This window comes from Lissotriton helveticus, chromosome 4_1 (assembly GCF_964261635.1).
Source record: "Lissotriton helveticus chromosome 4_1, aLisHel1.1, whole genome shotgun sequence".
Taxonomy (NCBI): domain Eukaryota; kingdom Metazoa; phylum Chordata; class Amphibia; order Caudata; family Salamandridae; genus Lissotriton; species Lissotriton helveticus.
In genome coordinates this window covers 1,098,583,879-1,098,606,396 of record NC_136063.1, presented here as the reverse complement: position 1 = coordinate 1,098,606,396, position 22,518 = coordinate 1,098,583,879, and positions in this window count along the sequence as shown.

Below are 22,518 nucleotides of genomic sequence, written 5' to 3'. Positions count from 1 at the left end.
GATTCACATTTGCTATTAGGAAATCGCAAATTTGCAAATGCAAAATCCATTTATTCCAATGGGCCCTAGCTCTGTAAAATGAGCACCGCTATCACACATCCTAAAGAGAGGAGTGTTATAGTATTTTAAATTCAGGTTTTGCATTTCAAAACTGTGATCTTGGACGAAACATTTTAGGTGCCTTCCTGCATGTATCTCTTAATTGCAATAAAATAACAGCGCAGAAATGTGCTTCGGCTTAGAGCGTGCTTTCTAAAAAGAAAGTGACAACCCTGTTCTAGGCAAAATTAAAAAGATACTTGCAGTTGATCATCATATATCTTTATTCGGTCATTTGTAAAAACCATCAAAGTTCACAAAGTATAAAACATAAATATATCTACGATTAAAATAGTATTAAACCATTGTAATCGCAAATACAAATGACACATCGAATCAATTTAAGAACATAAATACACGTACCATCAATCTAATCATGCTTATGGAGAGGAGCAATGCAACCAACAAACATAAGAAAAATAAACCGTATAAATCGGCAAGGGGAAAAAAAGTACATGTATTTCATGCAAACATAAAAACAAGTAAGATTAAGATGGTGTCATAACTGCATGGGATAATATTAGAATAATATCATAACTAACAAAGGAATTGTTTACAAATGAACCAAAAGGATAACAGAAAACGACTAAGGGAAAAAACAATTGGTCCAGAAGTGTCTCTTAAAAATTCTAAACGCGATCCGGTACTTCCTGACACCCATATTAAGGCAAATAGGTCTAATCCATCTCATGCGCAGCTGCCTGTGCTTGGGGCAGACAAACAATATGTGTTCTTCGGTTTCGTCAGCTTCGCAGCATGCAGGGCAGGTGTCTATTACTAAACCCCTCTCCCCTTTCCCCGGAAATTTCGGTAACAGGTTACCATACCTAAACCTGATATACAGGCTTTTAGCAAGTGAACGCGAGATCAAGTCAAGGAATGATTCAAATGAGGAGCAGGATTTTATAAGTAAAAAATTTGCTGTTAGCTGTCCACTAGCTGCATTATTAGTGTAGTGCTCCCCCACCACCTTCCAATAAATAGCTTTAAGGGACAAAATGTCACGTCCAGTAGCCCGTTCTGGGTTCTCCCATAGACCCATCAGGTTCAATGACTTGCACCATTTAGCGATATGCTTGAACCAGGGAAGTTGTTTTGCCCCGTGCCAGGACCTCCCGTAAAGAGTTATGACATTCGGTTAATTGGGGAGTAAGCCATTGGCGCAGCCAATAAATTAGGGATTTCAGGGCAGCCATATCACCGATTCTTTTTAGCCCAAGGTCACAGAAAAGTGGGGTAAGTGGTGTTGTGACGGGAAGTGCAATCAGAGCCCTTGCAAAGTTGTTCTCACAAGTTGTTAGCTGGGTTACAGGAGTAAATCCCCAGATCTCCGCTCCATACAGGGCTCCGTTCTGGGCTTTTGCAGAATATATTTCAAGGGCCGGAGAGAGGGGTTGAGTGTAAGATTGTTTGAGAAATCTTAATACTAATTTAGATCTTTGGCATAGGGTCAAGTAGCTCTTCCTTAACTGATAATCCCAGCTAAGTGACTCACTTAAACCTATGCCAAGTAATCAACATCTTTTACACGTTCCAGAGGTTCATGTATGATCTTAACTGCTCGAATACCACCCCTAGTTTTACCGAACACCATAAATGTAGTTTTCGTGGTGTTCAGTTCCAGCTTCCTAACCTTACAAAAACCCGGGAATTTGGTCAACAAGACTTGTAAGCCCATGGGGGTAGTGGATATTAAAAGCGAATCATCCGCAAAGAGCAAGATAGGTACTTTTGCGCTATTCAGCAGTTACAATATGCTTTTTCGTTGAGTGTTCGTCACTGAAATCCTAGAAATGTGTTCCCACACACTGGAATCACAAATGCCCAATGCACTCGAAGAAGGAGATAGGGTTTTGCATGACCTTACAGTGTATGCAGGGCCCATGAAGAAAGCTAATTTCTGACTTTGTTAAGAAACATATAAGCACCAATGACTTTATACAGGTCTGTTTCTGTAATATCAAACACAAAAGCATTCACAACAGACCCATAGTTAGAAGTACATTTTTAGGGGGGCCCTCAACTGTTACCAAACATTAAAGCTGTGCTCTATAGATGCATTCTTTGGCAAATATTGGTTGTACTACTAAATAATGACCAACAGAATATCATGATTCAAGAACATTAAGGACAGAATATACAAAGGTAAGTGCATTTAGGGAAGTACAGATTTACTATTCTTATCACCACATCTACATACCTGGAAGATATAGATATATTGCACAGGTACATATATGTGGCATAAGGAATTAAAAACTGTACTTGCTTACCTGTCAATATTTTCAGTTCGATTTTCTGCCATTGATATACTGGTTTTGATATTAAGGATGATTATATGTGAAGGAATATATGGATTTTTTGAGGTACATATGAAAGCAAAATCAATCAGCTTTGCACAGTCCAACATTAAATCCTGTAAATTAGATGGGATTTAAAGTAGAAGGATGTAAGGGTGTAAAGTAGGCTGACTGGCAGCTTTGTGTATTTAAAGAATGAAAGCCTGCCATGTGTACAAGAAATGGAAATTTTTTATTGCAGAGGGATTGTTTGCCATTACTACAGGTGCAGATAAAAGTCAACGTTCATGTTATGAAACAGTTAAGAGACTGCCATATTTGAATGTACACTAGAAAGCCAAATCACCTTCTTAACAGAATTTTAACTTCTAAGCAAGTGGTTTGTACTTTTCAGCGACTATCCCAGCAAATGTAGACATGGATGATATGCATTAGAAGAGAAGGTGTCAGCACTTCTCACAAAGAGTACATTGTAACAAAAACTAAAAGGGTGCAATTGTTAAGCACTTTGTAAAAAGCAATGTGGATCAAGTAACTATGGTTAGACCTTAATAGTAATTTGAATACCACTATGCAGTATGATTTGTGAATCTTACACTAAGATCACTTTTAGAAAATAAAGTGCAAAACTGTGCATTAAAATTACATTAGGCCAGGTGTATTGGTCAAAACATGATAAGCTTATAAAGTCCACTTAAAATCAACAATCACCATTTGTCTACATGTACCTAGCTATGATTTTGCTCCTTTTGGCTCTCTCTCATGTTCTCTGTTTGCTTCCAGTCTCCCAAACTCTGCCCCTGCTGCCTCTCTCAGCCTTTTCCCTGCTATCCCTTTCTGTTTTCTGCTGCATCTATCTTCCCTTTCCTGTTTCTCCTGCTCTCGCTTGCGTTTTCTATTTTCTCTCCTTTCTTCCTCCTAATCTTCTCTTCTTTACTAGAACGTCTCTCTCTCTATCTTCTTTGTACTTCTCATTATTTTTTCATTTTCTTTCTAGTCTTCTTCTCTATAGACCATGTATGGAAACTAAGACTTTCTCTTGGCTGTGCACCACTATTAGCAGCACTTGCCACTTTTCTTTTTATGTTTTTTTTAACGTTATCATTTCAGCATGAAATGCAGTACAAACAAATGGGCTCATTGTCAATAACACATCTAAAGAGTTATCATAGATAAAGTTGTTAATTTCAAAGTCACATTGCCTAGTAATAAAAACAGAAAGAGTGCAGTGGTTAATAGGTGCCCACTCATCCACCATGTCCTGAAGCGGTTGCTGAAGACATTTCTCCTATAGCCCGACATCCCCTGTCACTATAAAGAGGGTTATGTGTTGTTGTGCATCCTCATTCAATAATAGACTGCATAAAGAGAAGTGTGGACTTCAGTACGGATCAACTATTGTGGCGCCGATATCGCTTATCCAACCCCAGCTGGGACTACCCTGTGTTCTAGTTGTGTAGTGGTGACGTCATGGGTGGACTCCGTGAATACCCTGAATGGACCCCAAACGTCTTTGGGGCGGGAGGGGCGGGGTAAAGTAATTGAGTATGCTTCGCTGTTTGTGTTACACTTGCCATCTTTCTTTGACCACTGTGCCTTTCAAAGTTCCCTAGTCCCAGAAGCCAACCATCCTTTGGGCCTTCTGGAACTGGAGAAGTCCACTATGATCATGGAACAAAGAAGTTAATGCAATGTGCTTATCATATCCCCACAGCTTTTCATCAATTGTTGTTGGACAGGATATCAGACTGTATAAATTTGGTTGGTTTTAAGTGCTTTACGGAAGACAACTCATTGACATCCGCCAAAGTACTTACACAGTGCGGTAGACTTGAATGGGTCATTCACAGTGCTGAAAATAATCATATTTCTGGGGAAAAAACCCAGAAAATTATTCTTTTCCAAAATCAAAGTCAGTACACAAGAGAAATTCTTCCCACGAGTCCCAAGTATAATTTTTGTTTTACTGTATTGCACAGCATGCTGTGCACGCTGATGTTACATAGTAAAAGGAAAGTGAAAGCAAATTGCCCTAATCAAACCTGTGGGGATCCACAAAGGTCCAACCATCTAGTGTTCCTACACTGCTCCCAATAACAGTAGTACCCCACTTGTGTGACTGAGCTATCGCCTATTATATGAAAGGATCCCTAAGTCCCCTAAGACACAAGGGAAAATGAAGATATTTTATCTTGAAAATTGACCAATTCAGGCAATGTGGGTAGCTGTGATATTTAGTCCATGGCTCAGTTGGCACCTAGAGAAAACTTCTTGACCCAAACATTTCTTAAAACAAGTAACCTAGGGAAGTCTGGGGTGGTGAAATTTGTGTGGATTCCAAATCTTTTTCTTACCCAAAATGGCCTGCAAATTCCAAACTTTGGGAGAATCACAGATTGTTCTCATATTTCTGTGAATGACAATTCTTGAATCTGTGAATATTCATATAATTCCTACCACCCAATGTTACCACACTTATCCCAATACAAACCCTACCCCAAATGTTCATCTAATATTTTGCATTTAGTACATTAATTAAATTGGACCTCATAACAGCAATTTCTCTGGTATGACCATAAATTGGATACAAATAAAACAGTATTTCATAGGAGTCAATAAAGTTTTAAAAAAAAGCAGATTCATACCACACAGATCGTAAATGACATTATACAAAAATCTGAAAATGTTAGTCAATGTCGTGTGGAGATGCCTAGAGAGGTCAATTATAATACAGATGCTTTCAGCCTCAAATGCCCTGATTACATTATTTGGTTGAAGGTGGTGAATCCTCAGTGTGTTGACTCTGGCAGTGTTATCTAGATATTAAACCATTTGTGAAGGAAGAGTCAGTTATAGCTGCCCTTTGTGACATGACAGTCTATATTTCGGGTCATACTGCAAGACAGAGCTTATGACTGCAGACTGTGACTAAAATACAAGACTACTGCCATATGGCCTACAGCACAGCTTTCCAAACTGTGTGGCGCGACACATTACTGTGTTGTGCCCCAGCCATAGGTGTGTCGCGGGATGAGATGAGATGAATTCTGCGGGCAATTGGCAGAGTCGAGCTGCAGGGGCTCTTAGAAGGGGTGAAACAACAACAAAGCCCCATTAACATGCACAAGGTCTTTAACGACCTGTGAAGTGCTCGGGGGCGGCTGTGAGCGGGCCCGGGATGCCACACACGACGGGGGGGGGGGAGTAAGTGGGGGCTGCAGCCCTGTGATGCCAATGGGGGGGGGGAGGGCATTGCATCATCTGCATTATTTGTCGATCCTGCATATCTTCGTATAAAAAAGCCAGTAACATTTAGGCCCTAGATGTTACTGGCTTTTTTATACGAAGATATGCTTACGTTATGTATGGTGCATTTTCTTCTGTCTTTTGGTCCCCCGTTGTTTTTGTTTTACACCATCACTGCTCAGGTTAATGTTTGTGGTATTCTCTATGCCGAGCAGAAGGTGAGCTTAGGCCAAGTCCCCTATGACAGAAATGACCGAAAATGAGAAACGAATTCTATTTTTAAGAGTACTCGTTTTATTGAAGAAAAACATTTCTAGTCACGTGCTTTCCCCACTTTCTTTAACAGATTGTAGACATTAATTTCTATAAAAATGATTAGTGTTGCTGCATTTTTGGGTCCCTTTATTTCCTCAGTTTTGTTCTACCTATAAATAGTAGTTGTGTTCCTGCATATGGGACTTTGGCATCTTCTGTATGTGTGTTCTGTGCATCTAAATACATCACGCTTCATCTCCTTCCTCCGCATCACTGTCACTTCACCCTCTTCTTGTGCAAGTACTTCCTTTTGTCGCCTCCACTTTACCATCACCTCTCCCACGTACACAAACACACAATACTTTTTCTATTCATTGAGCTCTGTCAATGTTTTGAGCACTGTGTACAGGTCCAGACTGGGAGCCGAAGGCAGCCCTGGCAATTTTCTCGGAGTGCTCCTGGGGGAGTGGGGGTGGCGGGGTGTTGGGGTTGGCTGGCTGCCTGGCCTCTGGGGAAGCACTGCCTGCCCTGGCAGGGTGGAAACGCTTGTATGCTGCTTTTGTAAACTGGGGGGCAATATTGCAGCACAGCTCCAAACCCGGCCCCCAGTAACAAACTGACCCCGGTGTGTGTGTGTGGGGGGGGTGTGCGTGGGGGTGTTTGTGGGGGTGTGTGTGGGGTGTGTGTGGGGGGTGTGTGGGTGTGTGGTGTGGGGGGTGTGTGTGTAGGGGGTGTGTGGGGGTGTGAGGTGTGTGTGGGGTTGTGTGTGTGGGTGTGTGTGTGTGTGGGGTGTGTGTGGGGGTGTGTGTGTCTGTGGGGTGGTGTGTCTGTGGGGTCGTGTGTGTGGGGTGTGTGTAGGAGGGTTGTGTGGGTGGGGTGTGGGGTGTGTGTGGGGTTGTGTGTGGGGTGGTGTGTGTTGGGTTGTGTGTGGGGTGTGTGTGGGGGGTTGTGTGGGGTGTGTGTGGGTGGGGTGTATGGGGTGTGTGTGGGGTGTGTGTGTGGGGTGTGTGTGTGTGGGTGGGTGTGTGTGTGGGGTTGTGTGTGGGGGGTTGTGTGGAGTGTGTGTGTGGGGTGGTGTGTCTGTGGGGGTTGTGTGTGGTGTGGAAAAGTAAATTTTGCCATGTTCTGTGTCCCTACGCGTCCTCCATCATATGTTATGTGCGCATGATTAATATGCATATGTATTCCCCATGTTCGATTAATGACGCAATTACAGTTGTGTCCATCTCTAGTATGCCAGTTTCCAGTTCTCGTGAATACTACGAATATCAGGCCTATGTAAAGTTACGTTGCCACGTTTCCCAGTGTGCACGTTATTTCATTGTAAAGTTCCCGTTTCTAGGCCTCAAAAGGGCCTGGACACCAGATTCAGCTCCTGTCTCCTGAGCCTCGCTGAGGAGCGATACAGCCCCCACCTGTATCCTCGACCCTTCACTTACTTCCTGCCTTGCAGTGCCCGGTTCAGCCTGGCTCTGCCTCTGAGTCTGCCAAGAGTATGTTATGATTCTAGTTATCAGTCCAGCCCTCCTTCTCTGCATTCCTAAGCTACTGAACCGCATCAATAGTTTCCGTCATTGTCTAGCCTTTACGTCTCCATGTAAGAGAAATACTGTATTAATGGTCATTTAATATTCTTCATCACGCACTACATGTAGAATAATGTATGCTCCAGTCTTAGAATCAAGTTAGCCTTTCCCCTCCTGACTTCTAGTTTATATCAGCATGTTCTCTAAACATCAGATACTAGATACCGTTTAGGTACATGTCGCCCTGACTCCCCAGACTTCAGTCTCTGCTCCTAGCACAGGGTTCGTAGCCCCCAGCTTCTCTTAGTAACACGTCATTGCCAGTTTGCGCGCACCATCAGGTTAGAGGTCCCGGCTCCTTAGGTAGCCCCCTCCATGTTTCCGCCCCATTCATGACATATTCTGTTACGTTTGCATCACATGTCTATGTATACGCCCCTGTTACACCTACTTTCAACCTTATCTTTCGCGACTGCTATTGACCACACCCACTGTTCCGCCTATCATATGTACTGTAATGCAACTGTTTTCCTATATATGTTTGTGTATTGTTATTAAATGTTAGCGCGCTCATCCCAGATCCAGCCCCGGCAGCTGCCGGGCCACGCTAGTCCAATCCGGCCCCCCTGCCGGGCCCTGCCATCCTATTCCTATGCAGGTTGTCCTGTCCCTGTCCTTTATGCTGTAATAAACCTGCAAAACTCCTACTACCTCGAATCTTGACTCTTATTTATTGAGCTATCTGTTATTACTATGCCTAGTCAAACCTAGATCCGGTATTATTTATTTATATACCACATAATGGCGCCCGAACAGGAACTTGCCCTTTCCCCACGCGTCGGTGAAGCCACGCCGGCCCCCTGACCCTCTGCAGTCGTGACGGAACTCTTCTGCGCACCGGCAGATATTTCTGCTTTAAGTATCCCTCAGGCCCACGGAGGAGACGGAGGAGGCGGTCCAGCATCCAGACGAGACGGTGGAGGAACGCGGCGAGTCCCGACCAGAGCCCAAGCCGAGAGTCCAAGGTCCGAGGTATCCGGAGGCCCACCCGTAACGGAAGTCCGAAGTTCGTCCGTCCGGCGTCGAAGCAGTCCAGTCCAGTCCGAGGCTTTCCGTTCTTGCTGCCCGGTGAGTACCGTTGCTGGGGTAGTATCTAGACAGGGTCAATCTAAATTGTCTCTGGTCCGATGGGTCTGGGTATGCAGATCTGAAACGAAGTGTTCACCTAGGTGGATACGGGTCTTGATGCGTCCCTTTATGGGACCGGTATGTTCCGTGCTGTTTCAGCAGCGCATCCAGTAATTCTAGTCTGTTCCGTTCTCGAGAAATTCATGTGTTTCTGTTCTCAGTGTTCCAGGTAGTATTCTGTCCGAACTGTTGCTTCATAATGTTATTCAATGTATTTTCAATGTCGTGGTATGCCTGAATTGTTTTCTCAATTGTTATTGTTCCTCGTGTATTGTATTGTGTTCAGATTCAAGTTTGCAATGTCCCTCTTTTCGAGATTACGTCAGTTAAAAACTAGAAAGGGTCTGCTAGAAGAAGCAGTTCCTGTCCCGCCTAGGGACAGTCCAGGTCATTTTATGTATCAGAAGCATGGCATAAGTGCCATATTATATCTAGATTTATGGGTAGAGTATACCAAACAGTTAGAAGAAAAGTATAGATGGCCTGTATCAGGCACATGGGATGCCGAGTGCATCATGCGAGTAGAAGAAGCATTATGGAAAAAGAAAGCCAGACAGTCACAGAAAGACGCCATCGAGTTATGGCGCAAAGAATCTCATAAAAGAACCGAAAAAGAAATCAGAAAGTCAGAATTAAGTCGAGAATCCTTAGAACGAGCCCAAGAAAGGGAACTAATCGAGATAGGTGAACGAGTTAAAACAGAACAGTCAGACAGACAGAGGCATGCCCTCATCAAGGGTATGTATCCTCTTCTTGCCGAGGGCTTGCCAAAAGCGACCCCGGAGGCATTCAGTAATTCTCCGCCACCCTTAGTTCCGACCAAGCTACGTCACAAACCGACCGCAGCGGATATTTTCATTTCGTCCTATTTGGACGACACAGTCCCAGAATATGCAAATCCCGCACCGCCAGTCCCTGTAAATCAGGCAATTCCCGCTCCTCCAGACACCGGAGTACCTGTTACGGTACCCCCGGTCCAGCCCGCCATACAAGTCCAGCCTGCATTTCCATTTCCCACTCTGCCAGGACGAAGAGCATCAGTAGACGACTCTAGTTTAGGGGCCGCAGGAGGAGGTCCTCTAGGAACCCCGCCGCCACACAAGCGTTTAACGTTAGCCGAATTACATGCACAAGCGTCACAGCGTACGCCCAGGTATCAGTCTGTTGCAGAAATAAGAAAAGCCCTTAACGAATGTGGCTATGATCCAGTCCCAGGCGAGGATAATATGGTATTATATTCATTACGCGTGAGAAAGGTGACCGAGTATCTAGTCACCCTACCAGATATGAAAGAAGATCTAGACAGAATATATCGTTTCATCCGTACAGGGAATGATCCAGAAAGTATTAGTGACGTCATGTGCCAAAGAAAAGTTGAAGTCCAGCTCATGCTATTAAAGTTTCTGATTAATTGTTTAATACGAGAACAAGATTATCCGACCAAAGATCAAGCCGAAATGAAAGTCCTGACAAAGTGGAGTGATAATATAGCCGAGGGTAAGCATAAGACTATCGGTAGTATAGAGAGTATGTACAAGAAAATTCGTAAGGAAATAATAAAGTTACACGAACAACGTAAAGCAGCACAAGTAAACGAGAAAGAAAATGACTCTTCTACTGAAGAGGTAGACGACGAGAATCCCGCCAGAATAGCGTATGTAGGAAAATCTAGATTTCCAGATCGTCATTTGCGCCTAGAACACAAGTCAGTTTTACATCATCCAGCACCAGAACAAGGTTCTCTGGAACAAGTATTTCAAGCTACCGATCACATTCTGAAATCACGAATCGGTTACAGTGAATTAAGTACTATGCATGAACAAGAACTAGTCCGATCAGCAGTCCGATGGATTACTGATTCTACCACTTTTCCGGACGAAATAGTGGCACAAATGTTTCTGAAATTGCCCCCAGCCGAGCAGCGACTGGCGGGTATGTATATGATCCAGCACCTCATTACATTGTATGAGGGTCAACATTCTGATCCAGGTCCGTTACATGATGTCCTGAACGAGTTACTCCAGTATAGATGGAAAGGTTTAGGTACCGATTTAATTAGTGTCATTCTAGAACAGCGCCACAAATATAGTATGTTTCTGAACCCGCATTTTGTTCATGTCTCACCCCCAGAAAGTAAACCCTTTTACATAGACAGACAGAATCCGTTACGAGAAGTGCATCCAGTTAAGACAGAGGGTGGTGAAATGCAACGAGTGTTTGTTTACACCCCTATCACAAAGATGGAACTCTTAGAGATGAAAAAATTGATTCCCTGTCATGATAAAGATCCAGCAGGGTTCCACCGAGAATTGAAAGATATGCTCCGTATGGGAGAATACACGTATCCAGATATAATTAAAATGTTAAAGGTCCTGTTGCCCGCAGGGGTATATGAGAAACTCAAGGAAAAAGAATGGGAGGTGGGAGAGAAAAAGATCGATTGGGCAGTTCTAGAAGCTGAAGACAAGGCACGAGTACCAGGTACCGGTCTTGGAGATAAATGTAAAGAATTACCTGAACTGTTAATACAAGTTTTGCCCAGACTATTAGCAACTAAAAAGGAAGACTGGGATGCAATCTCAGCCTGTAAACAGAAACAAGACGAAGACACTAGTGATTTTTACTCTAGATTTGAAAAATGTTTTATTATAAACAGTGGCCTCAAGACGAGTAGCGAGTCATACCCTCATCTTTTTGTTACTAAATTAGTCGAGAATTCAAGTCCACAAGTTAAAAATCGAGTTTTGAAAGTCGAAAGTACCTGGCAAGCTAATACCCCGTCCCAGATGTTACAGATGCTTCAATATCACCAGAATAGAATCAGAGAAGAGCAAGAACACGAAAGGAAACGTATGAAAGACACGAAAATGAAAGTACTAGTTGCACAATCTGTTCCTCAAGACAGTCAGAAGAGGGGTCCGAATCAAGCCAGTCATCCTGCAGCTCCCGTTAAAGGAAACTGCAATTATTGTAAACAGCCAGGTCATTTTATAAACGAGTGTGCAGTTCTGAAACACAACATAGCTACCGGTAAGTCTAAAGAAAGACCACGTCCGCCTAGACAAGAGCAAGTTTCACAGACTTCTCAGCCACAGAATGCACAACAGACAGTTACAGCACCGCAGCCCATCGCTGCAACACAGCATGTTACACAACAGATGTACCAGTATGCACAGTCCGAGTATCCAGAGTATCAGCCATATTCATGAAACAGCCTAGAGAGGGAGGTAGGCTTGCCTCTCATCGAGATACCTGTAGATCAAGAAGGTCCCTATGTCCACAGTCAAGTACTAGGGAAAGACAGAAAGTTTCTGATTGATACAGGGGCAAGTAGGACCACCATCAGTCACGCCGAAGTTCCAGGGGCTCCGCTCTCAGGCTCTAGAAATGTTTCCCTTGGATTTTCAGGAAAACCTATTGTAAATGAAATATCAAAGCCAGTTACTCTAGAAGTAGGTCCACTGTCCCGCACTACTGATCTGTTACTTACTAAGTCATGTCCAGAAAATCTATTAGGCATTAAAACACTGAAAGAGTTAGGTGCAGTTATATGCTGTTCCCCAGAGGGAATACGATTGTTCCTACGTGACTTCAAGGGTCACTATGTATTACGAGATTTTGATCCGAGATTGTCTAATGTCCTGCAGCATCTATGGGCGCAAGGTCCAACTGATGTTGGCTTTATGCAAATCACACCCCATCGTGTGACTCTTAAACCAGGTGTAGTCCTGCCACGAATCAGACAGTACAGATTGCCACCTGAGGCTGTAGCAGCCTTATCCAAAATTATTGACGAGCTCATGGCTCAAGGAGTAGTGGTAGAAACTGACTCCAATGTATGCAATTCTCCGATCATTCCTGTCATGAAACGTACTGATCCAAATGCACCTCCAGTATATCGATTAGTGATTGATCTTCGAGAACTTAATAAATGTATTATTCCCCAGTACCCAGTTGTCCCAGATATCTCTTCCCTATTGACAGCCATTGATTCCGAAGCCTCATTTTTTACGGTCATAGACCTCAAGAACGCGTTTTTCAGTGTCCCCATTCATCCAGACAGCCAGTTTCTTTTCGGATTTTGTTTAAATGGAAGGAGCTATATGTTCACACGCGCTCCTCAAGGTTTCACAGAAAGTCCTAGTATTTACAGTCAAGCACTCAAGAGACAACTAGACAATATTCACATGCCAACTGACACTGCCCTGCTCCAGTATGTCGATGATCTACTGATCACAGCCCGTTCTGAACGTGCTTGCGAGCGAGCATCACTCACAGTTTTGTATTTCCTTGCCGAGATGGGGCACAAGGTGTCCCCTTCGAAGCTTCAATTCAGTGTCCAGCAAGTGGTCTACTTAGGACACTTACTGTCCAAGTGGGGTAGGCAGTTGACATCAGATCGTATCCAGTTAATAGCGAGTCTTCCTCAGCCCAAGACCCAGAAGGAGGTACGTGCTTTTATCGGCCTTACTTCTTACTGCAGACAATGGATTCCTCAGTATGCATTCTTAGCCAAGCCACTGATACAGTTAACAACACAGGAGGCAGCCGTATCGACTGTTCTCCCTTGGACATCTGAACATACACTTAGTTTCAATGAATTAAAGAAAGCTTTATGCCAAGCTCCAGTTCTAGCAACACCAAACTACAGTAAGCCTTTTACACTTTTCGTCACAGAACGCGAAGGTACAGCATTATCTGTTCTCACACAAGATCAAGCAGGACAATACAAGCCATGTGCTTATTTTTCGAGCACACTAGATCCTGTAGCCCAGGCTTTGCCTGCGTGCCTTAAGTCAGTTGCAGCCACAGCTCTAGCTATTAGACAAAGTGATTCCATAGTATTAGGACACTCCCTGACAGTACAAGTTCCACACTCTGTGGAAGTTCTTTTAAACCGAACACAAACTCAGCACTTGACAATTGCACGTTTAACAGGTTATGAATTGACACTGTTTCAGCCACACATAGAAATCAGACGCTGCAACGTCCTAAATCCTGCCACACTGTTACCGTCAGTTAATCCAAATCCTGCCACACATGATTGTGTGGAAGTAGTTAACATCATGACCAAGCCAAGACAAGATCTGACGGATATTCCATTACCAGATCCCGACCTGACACTTTATGTGGATGGTTCATGCATGAGAACCAGTACAGGAGAACTAGTAGCCGCGTATGCAGTGACTACTGACACTGAAGTTATTGAAACACACCGTATTGACCCCCTGTCTGCTCAAGCAGCAGAGCTAGTTGCTCTGACACAAGCCTGCATACACGCCAAGAACCTGAAAGTTAATGTTTACACCGATTCACGTTACGCATTTGGAGTCGTACACGACTTCGGAGTGCTCTGGCAGGAGAGAGGTTTCATGACTTCTCATGGAACCAAGATTCAGCATGGTCTCCTTATTCAAGCTCTGTTAGATGCCATACACTTACCGACATCCATTGCTATCATGAAGTGCAAAGCACATACGAAAGTTACTGACACTATTTCTCAAGGTAATGATCTAGCAGATCGCACAGCCAAGCTTACAGCACAGACACCAGACATTCCAGTTAATAAGACACCGACATACACTCCAGATCTGACTACATGTATGACAGTTAAGGACCCCACTCAAGATGTCATAGATATCCAGTTGCATGCTACCCCCGATGAAATCAAGAAATGGTCCGAACAAGGAGGGGTCCAGACAGATCAGGGATGGGTAACGAAGGGAAAAGCCACATGGTTTCTCCCCGACTCTATGGTTCAAGTCATTATTAATACCGCACATAGTCCAGCACATTTAGGAGAAAAAGCAATGTTAGACAGTATCCAGAATATTTGGTTCAACAAGCATTTACGAGCTGCAGCCAAGCAGAAAGTCCGTACCTGTATGATATGTTGTCAGTTTAATCCAGGTAAAAGTGTCCCGGTGGAACAAGGTGGATTCCAGCCCCCTGACCACCCTTTTGAAGTCCTCCAGATGGATTATATTCAGATGGAGCGATGTCGAGGTTTCAAGTATGTCCTTGTAGTTGTATGCGCTTTGTCCAGGTGGACAGAAGCATATCCAGTCCCTGATTACACAGCCGCGACCACTGCTAAGCAGTTGGTTCGTGAGTTTTTCCCCCGTTACGGACTCCCTAGAGTCGTATATTCTGATAACGGCCAGCCATTCTCATCTGAGTTGATGAAACATGTTTCCCTGTTGTTGGGGTACCAGTGGAAGTTCCATTGTGTACGCCATCCCGAAGCAGCCGGTCTCGTAGAGAGACATAATCAGACCCTGAAAATTCGCATCGCCAAAGTATGTCAAGAGAAAGGTGTGGACTGGCTAGTAGCTCTGCCAGTTGCCCTGTTCTATATGCGCATGGTCGCACATTCCAGATCAGGTCTGTCCCCGTATGAGGTCGTTTTCGGCCGCCCCCCTAACATGTGGGGTACTCCTAGACCTCGAAGTATTACCGATGTTTCAAGTAATATGCTGACAGATTACCTAGCTTCCTTGATGTCTGCCCTCAACTCTTGTCGTTCACAGGTTGCCGCCGCCTTTCCAGACAATACCGAGGTGGCACCGCATGAAATCGTTCCCGGATCCATGGTCCTAGTGCGAAATTTCGATCGCTCAAGTCCGCTGGAGCCTCGCTGGAAGGAGCCCCGACAGGTCCTCCTGGCCACCCGTACAGCCGTGAAGTTGGAGGGACGCAAAGGCTGGGTGCATCTATCGCACATCAAGAAGTTTTATGGATTGAAACCAGCTTCAAAGAACATTTCCGAGGATTTAAAGGACTGCCAAAGTACTATTCTTAAGGACTGTCCCGCAAAAGACACTGTTACTGAACCCTCCCTGTTAGAGACAACTCCGCAACAGGAGTATAAGAAAAAGCTAAGGTCTAGTAAAATAAGTCAGCCAGTTTGATTGTCTAAGTCCTCCCCTAGGTGAAACGGTTAGACCGGTTTCTGACATGTATAAAATAGACCCCAATAGTGAGAGAGTTAGTCAAAACTCAATTCGATGTATCGTTTTTCTATGTTTCATATTATTTCTCAGCATTATGATTTCCTGCACCAGTTATGCATTTTATCTGTATTTTCCAGTTTCTCATGTAAATAAGTCTTCTAATGTTACTGTAGAGCACACGTTTAGTGACCTGCCTCCTCATGAACTCTCTTACCGCCTCGCTATGCGTAACAATTCCTTTATCCGCATGTTACATTACTCACACCAGACCAGCAATGCCACTAATTGTTGGGTGTGTGGTCGACTCCCCCCTTTCCAGACACCGAAGGGAGTTCTGCCACTCTTTCCTTATCCATTTTCACATAATGGTTCGTGTGGAGCATGGTCCACGTTAACGTCATCCTCAACAGATATGTCTTTCCTTAACAGTACATGTTTCCCAGACAAGCAAGGTCTTCCCCACAGAACAGGGTTAGATCTAGAGAATGAAGTTTACAACTTAGGTAATTATTCTTCGAATTTCATGGTCCTGAATGTTCAGTCTGATTCTACTCCAGACTTACCTGCTATTTCAGTACTACCAGTCAAAGGTGAATTATGTGTCCGAAATAATGGTTCCGTACATGTAGGACACAGCGATTGTACTACTATTGTCAAGTATAGTGACAGTGGGAAATCTATTTTCAAAGCTTCACGTCATTCTTATTTTATTTGTGGTCAAACCGCATATGTTCGTCTGCCCCTCGATTGGGAGGGAACCTGTTACATTGCCTTCCTACTGCCACCTGTTTTCCTAGCCCCATCCGATTATCATAGAAATACACATCTAGTACACATTAGACATAGAAGGGAGATTGAGTCCCCAATTGTCGATTATACTGAAACTGCTCTAGAACAGTATACAGATTTCAATAGAGGTTTCTTCTTCTTTATCGGCCCTATCCAGAATAGTAAGCTAATCCGTAGGTTAACAAGAACCCTTGAAGCTGTAGTAAATGAGACTGCCTCTGCCCTAGGTAATTTGACTGAAGAGCAATCTGCTATGAGATTTGTCGTTTTGCAAAATCGTCTCGTCCTTGACGTCATACTGGCCGATAGGGGCGGGGCCTGTAGGGTCATCGGATCTAGTTGCTGCATTTTCATTCCAAATAACGCGCCGTCTGTTTATTCAGCTATAACCAGACTCCATAAAATTGCCCATCTGTTACACCAAAATCCAGGCACCTGGACATGGTCCGGTTGGTTCTGGAATATAATTTCCGCCTGGGGATGGAAAGTATTGTCCTTTCTAGGTATTGCAGTAGCGATCATATTCAGTTGCTGCCTCTGTATACAATGTGGCCCTGCGATTTGCGGCATTTGTGCTACCTCTTGTATTCCTAGTCCCAAGCCCCGTTCTAAATCCCGTTCCAAGAAAATTCGAGACGAGCAAATGATACTGTATGAAATGATAGATGGTATCATGAATATTGATGTTTCCTGATGGAAACGTAGTGACAAGGAGGGAATGTGGAAAAGTAAATTTTGCCATGTTCTGTGTCCCTACGCGTCCTCCATCATATGTTATGTGCGCATGATTAATATGCATATGTATTCCCCATGTTCGATTAATGACGCAATTACAGTTGTGTCCATCTCTAGTATGCCAGTTTCCAGTTCTCGTGAATACTACGAATATCAGGCCTATGTAAAGTTACGTTGCCACGTTTCCCAGTGTGCACGTTATTTCATTGTAAAGTTCCCGTTTCTAGGCCTCAAAAGGGCCTGGACACCAGATTCAGCTCCTGTCTCCTGAGCCTCGCTGAGGAGCGATACAGCCCCCACCTGTATCCTCGACCCTTCACTTACTTCCTGCCTTGCAGTGCCCGGTTCAGCCTGGCTCTGCCTCTGAGTCTGCCAAGAGTATGTTATGATTCTAGTTATCAGTCCAGCCCTCCTTCTCTGCATTCCTAAGCTACTGAACCGCATCAATAGTTTCCGTCATTGTCTAGCCTTTACGTCTCCATGTAAGAGAAATACTGTATTAATGGTCATTTAATATTCTTCATCACGCACTACATGTAGAATAATGTATGCTCCAGTCTTAGAATCAAGTTAGCCTTTCCCCTCCTGACTTCTAGTTTATATCAACATGTTCTCTAAACATCAGATACTAGATACCGTTTAGGTACATGTCGCCCTGACTCCCCAGACTTCAGTCTCTGCTCCTAGCACAGGGTTCGTAGCCCCCAGCTTCTCTTAGTAACACGTCATTGCCAGTTTGCGCGCACCATCAGGTTAGAGGTCCCGGCTCCTTAGGTAGCCCCCTCCATGTTTCCGCCCCATTCATGACATATTCTGTTACGTTTGCATCACATGTCTATGTATACGCCCCTGTTACACCTACTTTCAACCTTATCTTTCGCGACTGCTATTGACCACACCCACTGTTCCGCCTATCATATGTACTGTAATGCAACTGTTTTCCTATATATGTTTGTGTATTGTTATTAAATGTTAGCGCGCTCATCCCAGATCCAGCCCCGGCAGCTGCCGGGCCACGCTAGTCCAATCCGGCCCCCCTGCCGGGCCCTGCCATCCTATTCCTATGCAGGTTGTCCTGTCCCTGTCCTTTATGCTGTAATAAACCTGCAAAACTCCTACTACCTCGAATCTTGACTCTTATTTATTGAGCTATCTGTTATTACTATGCCTAGTCAAACCTAGATCCGGTATTATTTATTTATATACCACAGTGGGGTGTGGGGCCCGAACCCACCATAGGTGGTTTGGGCTTGCTCGCTGTGCTTCCTCACGTTACCGTGTCCCTGAAAGTTTTCACAAAAAGGTGTGTCACCAACATGAAAAGTTTGGAAAGCTGTGGCCTACAGAGTATGGGGCCTCTCCAACATTATCAAGAGAAATCAGAAACCTAGTGGTAACCATCGATTCAGTCCCATATTTGATTGCCACATGTTAACAACGTAAAACAGAGTGCCTGCCACAGAATGAAAAAACTACATTCCATCCTGCCATACAGGCCCGGACTGACCGTTGCGGGCACCGGGCAATCCCCCGGTGCGCCTCACGGGTGGGGGCCGGGTTTGGGCCCCTGGGGACCATTTGTGTTACAGGGCTGTTTATGCAGCATAGCTGAAAAATCGGCCCTGTAACAAAATCGTCCGAAAACCGGCCCCAGCAAAGAGCTCGGTCGCACCCCCAACCTCCCCCAGGGGGGCCGGCCGAGCACTTTGCCGGCCGGTTTTGGTTCCCAGTCCGGCCCTGCTGCCATTACATGGATATCAACAGAAAGTGCAAGCCATCCTCATACTTGAATTCTCCAAGCTTCACTGTACCAACACCTATACCTTGGCACACTCACATTCATAATATGCCAAATACAACTCATCCAACATACTCTCTGCCGTCACCTAAGAGAACACATGACTGCAGTCTTCTAATCACTCACTGGCTATCTATAGCAAGAAAGGCAATGTTCTGGGCACTTTGCATTGTTCAAAGCGCTTCCAGTGAAAAGGACAGCTTTACTTCCAAGCTAAATTCAAGCAATGCAAACAAATCAGGACAATGCACTCCAGGCTTCCACCACTTATCATACCACCTTACCTTAAGAAATCTGTAGGAGGCACTGCTTTCTCAGTACAAGCTGCTAAGCTCTAAAACACCCAACCAGCCAGCATTCGCAGTTTTGAAGAGCTGATACACTTCAGAACACAGTTGGAAACATGGCTCTTTCCAAAACACCTACACCACCACAATTCCTGCAACAGAATCAGAAAAGACAGTTTCACCCTCAAACGTAATCTTCAGCTTGCGAACCACAGATTGGAAACAACCCAACCAGTACTTTTGGTAAGCCGGTAACTTAAGGGGAGCTGACCTATGCTTCGCTGGGGTATTATATAGTAATGTAAGTCCATATATAACATTTCTGTCCCACACTGATACTAATATAATAACACTCAGCGGTGGCAGTGAACTGTAACTTATACCTTTTACATTCACATAAGACATATCTGCTACGAGGGATGTCTATCACCAGTACTGTGCAACCAGTAAATGAGCCATCACTGAATGAACAGGCATGGAATAACTGAAGAGATCTGTCACACACTTTAGGTCAGTTGAAGGACTTATCTTGTCCATAACTGAAGGTTCTAACTATCAATACACTCGGCCACTTCTTTACATCTCACAATCGCTTTCAGATATGAGATGATAGGAACAATACACATCCCAGAATCTCTCTCCAATTCTCTCTCCCTCCAACAATGCCAGCTTTGCCCCAGAACTATACCGTAGGGGGCATATTTACTAAGATTTTCGGTTGGGCTTGCTTCACTTTTGTGTTGCAGCCTGACGCAAAATAATTTTTAGTATTTACTAAGCAATGCAAAGCCCCTTTGCGTGGCTTTGTGTAGTTTAGTAAATACAAAGCAATGCTAGACAGTGCACATTGCTGCCTTGAGTTACCATCCATTGGGAAGGCATTCAATGGGTGGAGCATTGGGGTTCTCATACATACACCTATGGAACTTGGTGCATTCCCTAGTGAGGTGTAACAAGGAGAAATTTTTGTATTTCTTTTTGTTACTTCCTTATTCTATGTGTGCTGCATTGTGTCTCTATGGTTCTTGTTTATGCAGGAAGTTGTCTCTTACTGCACAAAAACAATTCTACCTGTTATGCGAGCACTCTTTCTTTTTTTTTTTTTTATATTTAAGTCCTGCTTTTCAGGTAATAATTTTCACCTGTGTATAACACATACTCTGCAGAGTAGAAAAATATATAGTTTAATTTCAACACATTATATCCTGCGTGCAATTGTACCCGGAATAATTATCTAAATGTGCAAAAGCGCGCTCATGACTGTATTGCCTATATTTTCTCCTTTTGGCCTCCATCACACTTGTGAGATTCCCGGTGACACATTTTGGAATGTCACTGGCAAAATAAAATATATCTTAAACAAACTCCACCTAACATGACGGCTCAATCCTTAGTCCATCCTTTATTTCCACGAATTGTACAACCTTTCGCAGAGCCAATTTCTGTTTTTACTGTGCAAGTACGTCATAGGTCACGTAACACACATGATCCCAGGCGCATTCTTGATGTCCGTCATTACCCATAAAACAGTGTCACACGGAAGGTTATGTGACATCACGTCCTGGAAGATTGAGTGACAAATGTTATTTGATGTCACTTACTGTGATGTCATCATGTTCCAGGTTGTGTGATTTTACTTCAGGTTCCCCACTACCCCAGGCCTTTTGATGAGGCAATATCAATGGTGCCACATAATTTTCCTTAACTGTCCCATACAAGGCGGGTATTGATTTCTTGCTTACAGCCTGTAACCCCTAGTTCACATATTATTGTTAGGTGAAACCCCCTATGGAGACGGCAATAATAGAAAGAGGACACAATGTGAACATTGTGGGGGAAGGAGTAAGGAGGAGCTATTTCCACTTATCAGAAGCGGGAGGTCCAGCACAACTAGATGCCCCAATCAAGTATTCAAAGAAAGATTTGTGTGCGACAGTAAAAGTGTGTAGACGTGATAGTGAGTTAAAATTGGGGCTGGGAGTACCTGAAAACGATTTTTATTCTGGAGGTCTCCTGCCTCAGTTAAAAGCAGTGTAACTGACAATCCCTGGGGTATAATGTCCCCTGTTGCTGTGTCAGTGATTGAAAATTATTTATTAGACGGTCTAATAAATAATTTTCAATCACTGACACAGCAACAGGGGATATTATACACCAGGGATTGCCAGCCCCAATTTTTTTTTTTTCATAACAAATTTTATTGAGTAGTTAAGCAATACGAAATACGTGGCTCCCCACAGTCAGGAGATCACCACCAAGCATTGTGACACGTTTTTATCATTAGCACAATTTCTAGTCAATAAAAATACGAATAACCCACCGACCCCAACCCCCCAACTACCCATCTACCCACCCCTTATCCCTCCCTAACCCCATGCACGTGAGTATACAAAACAATCAGTACTTGGTCGTAGCGTGCTAGGTATGACGCACCTCCTAGGCCTGCACAGCATCTTCCTTCTGCATTTCCTCCTCTTGTTCCACTGGGGGGGTCCAGTATCAACCCCCTATACTCCGCCCACCGCTTCCATATCTTAAAATGCTTCCGGGGGCATCCCCTTGTGGTATATAAATAAATAATACCGGATCTAGGTTTGTCTGGACATAGCAATAACAGATAGCTCAATAAATAAGAGTCAAGATTCGAGGTAGTAGGAGTTTGCAGGTTTAATACAGCATAAAGGACAGGAACAGGACAACCTGCACGGACAAGATCTGGGATGAGCGCGCTCCAGGATAGGACAGGAAGGAAGGATGGATGGATAACTTTAATAACAAATGCATAACATATATATACTAAAACAGTTACATTACAGTGAATTACAGTAGGCGGAGCAGTGGGTGTGGTCAATAGCAGTCGCGAAAGATAAGGCATAAAAGTGGGTGTAACAGGGGCGTATACATAGACATGTGATGTAAACGTAACAGAATATGTCATAAATGGGGCGGAAACATGGAGGGGGCTACCTAAGGAGCCGGGACCTCTAACCTAATGGTGCGCGCAAACTGACAATGACGTGTTACTAGGAGAAGCTGGGGGCTATGAACTCTGTGCTAGGAGCAGAGACTGAAGTCTGGAGAGTCAGGGCGACATGTACCTAAACAGTATCTAGTATCTGATGTTTAGAGAACATGCTGATAGAATCCAAAAGTTATCGGGGTAAAGGCTAACAGACTCTAAGAATGGTGCATGCATTATTCTACATGTAGTGCGTGTTGAGGAATATAAAATTACCATTAAATGCAGTATTTCTCTTACATGGAGACGTAAAGGCTAGACAATGACGGAAACTATTGATGCGATTCAGTAGCTTAGGAATGCAGAGAAGGAGGGCTGGACTGATA